This window comes from Musa acuminata, chromosome BXJ1-10 (genome assembly GCF_036884655.1).
Source record: "Musa acuminata AAA Group cultivar baxijiao chromosome BXJ1-10, Cavendish_Baxijiao_AAA, whole genome shotgun sequence".
Classification (NCBI taxonomy): Eukaryota; Viridiplantae; Streptophyta; class Magnoliopsida; order Zingiberales; family Musaceae; genus Musa; species Musa acuminata.
The window spans coordinates 5,251,802-5,260,000 of NC_088336.1; positions in this window are offsets into that span (position 1 = coordinate 5,251,802).

Here is an 8,199-nt window from a genome sequence, read left to right on the forward strand (position 1 = left end):
CACGTTAGATAAGTGGGAGTATAAATGAAAGCTTTGACTTGTGCCAAAATGGAAAGATGTATGAAATTACTGTTTGACAAGGCACTTACGGAGTTATCTGATATTCGGCTTCTGTGCTCGAGAAGAAGGATTCCATAGAGTAAGGAAGCAAAAGGGAAGCTGTGCCCAAGTCAGGGTGTCATGCAAGCGGAAAATACAGTTCCATAAGAGAAGCCCTTGCGCTAACACTTATCGGGGACAAGCTACAACTAATGGCTAAGTGGAATCCTATTAAGAGGCTATGCAAACAAAAGTCAGGATCAAAAGAGGTAAAGTCATAAGTGTTAGTTTGGCAAATCCCATAGTCCCACATCGAGAAAATCAGACTTGTTGTCTCGTCTTGGAACTATAAATAAGGGCCTGGACTTTGAAGTTAGATGCACCACAAGAAAAACCTAAGTGTTTGCTTTGGTTTAAGTCCATACTCAGTTAAATAGTTTGGGCTTAAAGTTTGGTTTTTCTTGTTTAGTATTTTCGGGTGTTCTATGGCCTAGGAACATCTTCCTAAGGCATTTGTAATTGTCCTCTTTTATAGTAGTGATTTGCTCCTCTTTCGTCCGTGGATGTAGATCAAAGTCAATTGATCGAGCCACGTAAATCTAGTGCTCTTGTCGCTTCTTTTATTCTTCTGTTTTATTGTCTTTGTTGGGTTGTCAAAATTATCCTTTGGTAAATTTCCTAGGGCTAGCTCTAACAATAAGTGTCAAACAATTATAAGAGAAGCCCTTGCGCTAACACTTATTTGAGTTCGGGGACAAGCTACAACTAATGGCCAAGTGAAATCCTATTAAGAGGCTATGCAAACAAAACTCAGGATCGAAAGAAAACTGCAATAGCAACGAGCATCATATGCAACAGCAATCCAAGGACGCATACCTATATTGAAACGGCAACTCAGGACCCATGTAATAAGCTACACCAAGTCATAAGTGTCAAACAATTAGCTTCTACGGGACCGTCATTGTAGAACCACTCAACACAGATGCAGCTAGAGAGAAGAATATTTTTATGAAAGGTATAGAACGAGAAACAGGTTAACGAATACCATCAATCAATATATATAGGAGGAGAGCAACAATGAAGGCTATCTTCAATACAACGGTTGCGTTGCGGTCAATAAGGTAGGGATCATCAAAACACCGAACCACCCAATGAATGTAAAGACGGTTTTCAATGTGCCTAGCAGAAGCGACCCACTTTCGCGTCTCTCTAAAATGGCAGTCATGGTAAGATTTTGGTTTATTCCATTATTAAGGACTCCCAAGCACACGCATTAACTGTAACTAGAATGAGATAGATAATAGAAAGCGCTTGTTATTTAACAGTATAGCATGGCTTAATATGGCAATGTAAACCAATCAATTTCTTTCACAATTTGTAGTATGTGTTGCTCGGGACTCGAACCCTGAACTAGTCGGATGGCTAATTGGAGCTTTTCACAATAGAGGAATCAATCTCTTCCCCCCCCCCCCACAAACCAACCGTGCATTTTGTCATTGCACACGACTATCCCTAAGCAAAGTATACATATCAAAACCATCCCGATCTCCAATTCATAAAGTATCTGAATTTATACTACTCAGTTGATTCAACCACTACACTACTTACATGAGCATTTAATAATCAGAATTTGTTCATATTTGGATCTCTTGATTTAGATACTAGTTGCAGCGAGAATGGAATTTCCACAATTACTACATTACCTTCTTATATTAGATTCAAATGGGAATCAAAAGAATTGTTGTGCCCAACCGGCTAGGGGTAGGAATCATTAACCGAGAGAAGAAATCATATCATTTTGTTGATACATTCGCGTTTCACAAGTAAGGAACTAGATTTATTAACACCCAACTAAATTAACGGGTTCATCAAAATGGGAACTATGGAAACTGTGATCATAAGCAAATACGTAAATATACTCCTGAAAAACTAATGGATATATAGGGTGTTGCCGAGATCTCTCCTTTTCTAAATATCCGAGTCATTCTTCCATTGACATTTCCACTTTAAGCGGGGGTAGGAAGCTTTTCTTGGGTTCGAAAATGATACATAGTGCAATATGGTGAAAACTGGGTGAAGTCAGAGATAGAGGCAGCTACGGGACTATATCCCATATCCTCAGTGACCGGTGCTTACAAAGCGCTTATTAATAAAAGGAAAACCTTGTTGAGTTCGATTTCTTATTCGCATATTACGGAAAAGAAGTAGCCCCACTTGAAAGTTACTACTGCCCATTCAATATCACAATCTATAGTCTAGTTACAGATCGAGATGAATATGCTTCTATAACCCTTAGATCCATGGGGTCGAAGTAAGACAATCGTAGGACTGCTTGCTTCTCTTGCCACTTCAGCCTTAAGTCAAATGCTTCTTCACTATCCACAGCCACTTCTAATCTTTCTTGAGTCAATCCGTTATAGGCCTCTGGAATAATATCCGATCCTAGTTAGCCCATAGAAAAAAGAGCTTAACTCAGACACTTGGGTCCAATCCACAATGGCCTTAACTTCCTTCCCAGCCATTCTGAACCTGTTGCTCAAGGCCTGTCGGGCAAAGTCACTGATTATTTGTTACATATAGATTGTGCTCCCTTAACCGAGCTTTCCTAAGGTGGTACAAGTAATCCTATAGGGAACTAACTATAGACAAGAATGTAATAAAGATAGACAAACAATAAGAAAGCGATCAATAAAGTGAGAAGTTCTAAAGGACAGCACTCATCAAATGTTAGAAAGAAGGTAAGGCCGGCCGCATAAAATGTTAGAAGGTAGGCCAGGCCGTTCTAAGCCCCAATGGCATGACACAGAACTCTAAAGCCATATCTGGTAAGAGAAGTGGTTTTAGGCTCGTCTCCCTGCTTCCGCAATTCACACTTTCCTATATCAATTCTATATAAGGTCGAATGTGAAGAAAGAGGCTTTGGACAATCGGTCGAAGAGATCAGCTACCAAAGTGAGAGGAGACCCGATTATTCATTCGAATCTTGTTCTGTGCATGAGAGTCCACACACATGTGCTAAGAGCCATCTTCCTTCTTTCTAGAGCTGCACAGGGCCGGTGCCTTGGAAGGCCTGCATCTAGCAAGCATTATAGCACAACTGCTTCCGTCGAACAAGCTGAGAACAAGCAACTCCATTGAGCCCCTAACTGAGTTGTTTGTAAGTGGTAAAGAACAAGTACTGTTTTCGTCCAAGGAGCAGTCATCGTAAGATCCAACTCAACTTATAAGTAGGTAGGTCAAGTCCGTAGGTAGGTCGATAATATTAGGTAGGTCAAGTCCGTAGGTAGGTCGATAATATTCTTTTCGTTTTTCTCTTTTGTTCGGTTCTCAACACATAAGAGAGATCAAATCTGTATCAACATCTTCCACTAACAAAGAAAGGATTTATCCCAACTTGCTGTTGGTAGACAAAGAACTGCTAACCTACTTCATTTCTATCTATCTAGTCAATTCCTCCAGCCTACTAGATCCCGAGAGTGAATAGCATAATCAATAAGGTTATATGATTTATCCGCAAGGGCGAATCAATGCAATTAGACAGGAAGAAGGCTAGCTTGAAAACAGTAGCACTGGTATAGGACTTAAAAAGAAAGACCGCTCTATCTAGTATATATTCTTGCCCACACATATCCATGAAATGAATGGAACTGAGAAAGACGAGAGTGAAAGAGCGGGATCACTAATGAGTATATGGACAGACGCTCCTTGTGTTCAACCGATACATGGGCTTGGACAATTGGACCTATTGAGTCTAAATCAGCTGAAAGAAATTAAAAAGAGGAGAGAAAAGTTGAGGAAAAGAGACCAGATTGCAGAAATTAAAAAGAGGAGAGTCCACACATCTGTGGCCAAACGTTGTCAGTTTTGGCCCAAATTTTATGTAGAGAATCCTTGCAGCAAACTCTACAATCCTAACAGTGTTGATCTGTAGTTTATCCTCTCTAAGGTACTTTCCTACGATATCTACTCTGTGAGACCTAGAATTCTCTTTTGAGGAGATCCATCCTACATGATGAAGATATGTTATTGTTGAGCCAAGATCTATGTTCTTGATGTTATTTTGATCCTCTAGTTATTCTAGAGAAGACCTACTGTAAACCTGTTATCATTATTATTGATAGTGGAAGTTTGAGGTGGACTACGGTCCCATGGTTTTTCCCACATTGGGTTTTCCATGTTAAAAAGATTTGGTCTCACTGTGTGATTGGTTTATTGCTCTATTGTTTATGTTGTGCTGGTTAATATTTTCATTTGGATATCAAGTTGGTATTTTGATGAGGAACCCATTTTGATACACAAAGAGGGAAATGAATATTCCGCTTTAACAGGTTTCTTCCCAACAAGTGGTATTAGAGCAACAGGTTATTTGGTGCTAGTTTTCTTATGTGGTTGAAATTGAGCAGTCAGATGGTATGATTAAATTGAACTCATCAAATTATTCCACTTGGAGGCGTCTGATGGAAGATTTGCTCTATTGCAAAAATTTGTATAAGCCTATCAAGGTTAAAGATAAACCTTCTACTATGGACGATGAAGAATGGGAAGTTCAACATAGAAAAGCTATTGCCTATATTAGAAGATGGATGGATATAAACTTGCATGAGCATATTTCAGATGAAACCAAAGCTGATGTTGTTTGGCAAAGGTTAGAAAACCTCTTTGTGAAAAAGATAGTGGGAAATATAATTTTTCTCCTCAAAAGGCTTATAAATTTGAAGTATAAAGATGGTGGTAACATTGTTGAGCACATAAGCCTATTTCAGAGTCTTGCAAACAAGTTGGTTGCTATGAAAATGAATATAGATGATGAGATGCAGGGATTATTACTTCTCAGCTCTTTACCAGAAAGTTGGGAAACGTATGTGGTGACTATTTGTAACTCCACGCCAGAGAGGACTCTAACCATAGATATGGTTAAAGACAGTTTGCTAAATGAGGATGCCAGAAGGAAAGAATAGAATGAATTTTCTTCTGGTGCATTTGTTACTGAAAAACAAGAAAGACGTGGAAGAAGTCATAGCAGAAACTCACATGGATATAGAGGAAGATCCAAGTCTAGAAGAGATATCAAATATTTTCACTATAACAGGTCAGGTCACATGAAGAAAGAGTGTAGGTTTTGGAAGCGAGAACAGAATGAAATGAAAAAAAATGAGAAAGAGACCAATACAATTGCTGCTGAAGGTAATATCACTATTGTCTGTGATGAAGGTTGTGTTAGCCTTGTAGCTCAGGACAGTAATTGGGTAATTGACTCTGGTGCTTCATTTCATGTCACTTCTCATGGTGATTTCTTTAGATCTTACACTGCTGGTGATTTTGGTAATGTTAGAATGGGAAACAACGGTACATCTAAGATTGTGGGTATTGGAGATATTTGCTTGGAGACCAGTACTGGGAGCAAATTAATACTCAAAGATGTAAGACATGTTCCAGATATTCGTCTTAACTTGATATCTACAGGCAAACTTGATGATGAGGGCTTTGCACATTATTTTGGTGAAAGTAAATGGAAACTCACTAAAGGTTCTCTGATTGTGGCAAAAGGAAAGAAGATTAACTCTTTTTATGTCATGGAAGCTAAGCTACACAAAGGAGAGATTAATGCAATTCGAAAAGGTGAAAGTATAGATCTTTGGCATAAGAGGCTTGGACATATCAGCAAGAAAGGACTTCAAACTCTTGCTAGAAAGCAGTTCTTACCAGAGTTGCAAGGTACATCTCTTAAATCTTGTGATCATTGCTTAGTTGGAAAAACACATAGAGTTGCATTTCAGACATATCAATCATCTAGAAGATCAGATGTTATTGATTTAGTTCATATTGATGTTTGTACTATGCAAACTAGAACTCTTGGAGGTGCTCTTTATTTTGTTACTTTTATTGATGACCATTCTAGAAAAGTGTGGGCTTTTGCTTTGAAATCTAAAGACCAGGTACTTGATGCTTTCAAGGAGTTTCATGTCAGTGTTGAAAGAGAAACTGACAGAAAACTAAAGTGTATTTGATCAGATAATGGTGGCGAGTACAGGGGTCCTTTTGAGAATTATTGCAGGTTTCATGGTATCAGGCTTGAGAAAACAGTTCCTAAAACTCCTTAACAGAACGGTGTGGTAAAAAGGATGAATAGAACCATTGAAGAAAGGATTAGGTGTATGCTTTCCCACGCCAAGTTACCAAAGTCATTTTGGGGGGAGACTATGAGAACTACAATTGACCTGATAAATCTTTCTCCATCAGTTCCTCTACAAGGTGATGTTCCAGAGAGAGTATGGAGAGGAAAAGATATATCTTATAATAATTTAAGAGTCTTTGGATGTAAAGCATTTGTTCATATTCCAAAAGATGAGAGGTCCAAGCTTGATAGTAAAGCAAAAGCATGTATCTTCTTGGGATATGGTCATGAAGAGTTTGAGTATAGATTATGGGATCTAGTGAACAAGAAGATTATTAGAAGCAGAGATGTTATGTTTCTTAAAGACCAATTGTTTGATGATGGTGATAATATTGAGAAGCCAGAAACCTTTGTTTATATTCCTTGGAGTTTGAGTCCAATTCCTTCACCTGTAGTTCATGATGATCATGGGGGAGATGAACAAGAAGATTGTGGTGAGAATACCAGTGATGATACACTTACAATTAATGATGCTGAACCAACTGAACAGCTACCTCCACCACCAGTTGAGATTCCATTGAGAAGATCCACTAGAGAGCGACAACCCTCTACCAGATATCCTCCACATAAGTATGTTATGCTTACTGACGGGGGAGAGCCAGAAACTTACCAAGAAGCTATTCTACATGAAAATAAGAATGAGTGGGTTAAAGCCATGCAAGAAGAGATAAGATCCTTGCTTGAGAATCACACCTATGACTTGGTAAAGTTGCCTAAAGAGAAGAAAGCTCTTAAGAATAAGTGGGTTTATAAATTGAAGACTGAAAATAATAGCTCACAACAGAGATACAAGGCATGACTAGTTGTGAAAGGATTCAGTCAGAAGAAAGGTATTGACTTTGAAGAAATATTTTCTCCGGTTGTGAAAATATCCTCTATCCGAGTTGTTCTTGGTTTAGCTGCCCGCTTGAATTTAGAAGTTGAGCAACTTGATGTGAAAACAGCATTTCTTCATGGTGACTTAGAAGAAGAAATTTACATGGAGCAACCAGAAGATTTCAAAGTCAAGGGAAAAGAAAATCTGGTATGTAAGCTTAAGAAAAGCTTATATGGACTCAAACAGGCACCTAGACAATGGTATAAGAAGTTTGATTCCTTTATGATAAGCCAAGGGTATGATAGAACCACATCTGATCATTGTGTGTTTATGAAGAAATTTTCATATGATGATTTTATTATTTTACTACTATATGTTGATGATATGCTGATTGTTGGCCATGATGTTGGAAAAATTGGAAAGCCTAAAAGAGAACTAAGTAAGTCTTTTGCTATGAAAGACTTGGGATTGGTGAAACAAATACTTGGCATGAAGATTCTTCGTGATAGGAAGAAAAGGAAGATTTGGCTATCTCAGGAGACTTACATTGAAAAGGTTCTTGAAAGATTCAACATGAGTAAAGCCAAAGCAGTTTGTTCCCCACTTGTAAGTCATTTCAAGTTTAGTTCGAAACAATGTCCTACAAGTGAGAAAGAAAAAGAAGAAATGTCCAGAGTGCCTTACTCATCTGCAGTAGGTAGTTTGATGTATATTATGGTTTGTACTAGGCCAGATATAGCTCATGCAGTTGGAGTTGTCAGTCGATTTCTTTCAAATCCTAGAAAGGAACATTGGGCAGTAGTGAAATGGATATTAAGATATCTAAGAGGTACTTCCAGGTTGTGTTTATGTTTTGGCAGTGATGAACCTGTGTTAGAAGGCTACACAGATGTAGACATGGCAGGTGATACTGATTCCAGGAAGTCCACTTCGAGATTCTTGATAACATTTGTAGGAGGAGCAGTCTCTTGGCAGTCTAAGTTACAGAAGTGTGTTGCTCTATCAACCACAGAAGCAGAATACATAGCAATTACTGAAGCCTGCAAGGAAGCTTTATGGATGAAAAAGTTTCTACAGGAATTGGGCTTGAAACAGGAAAAATATACTGTTTACTGTGATAGTCAGAGCGTCATTCACCTCTCCAAGAATTCAACATACCATTCTAGAT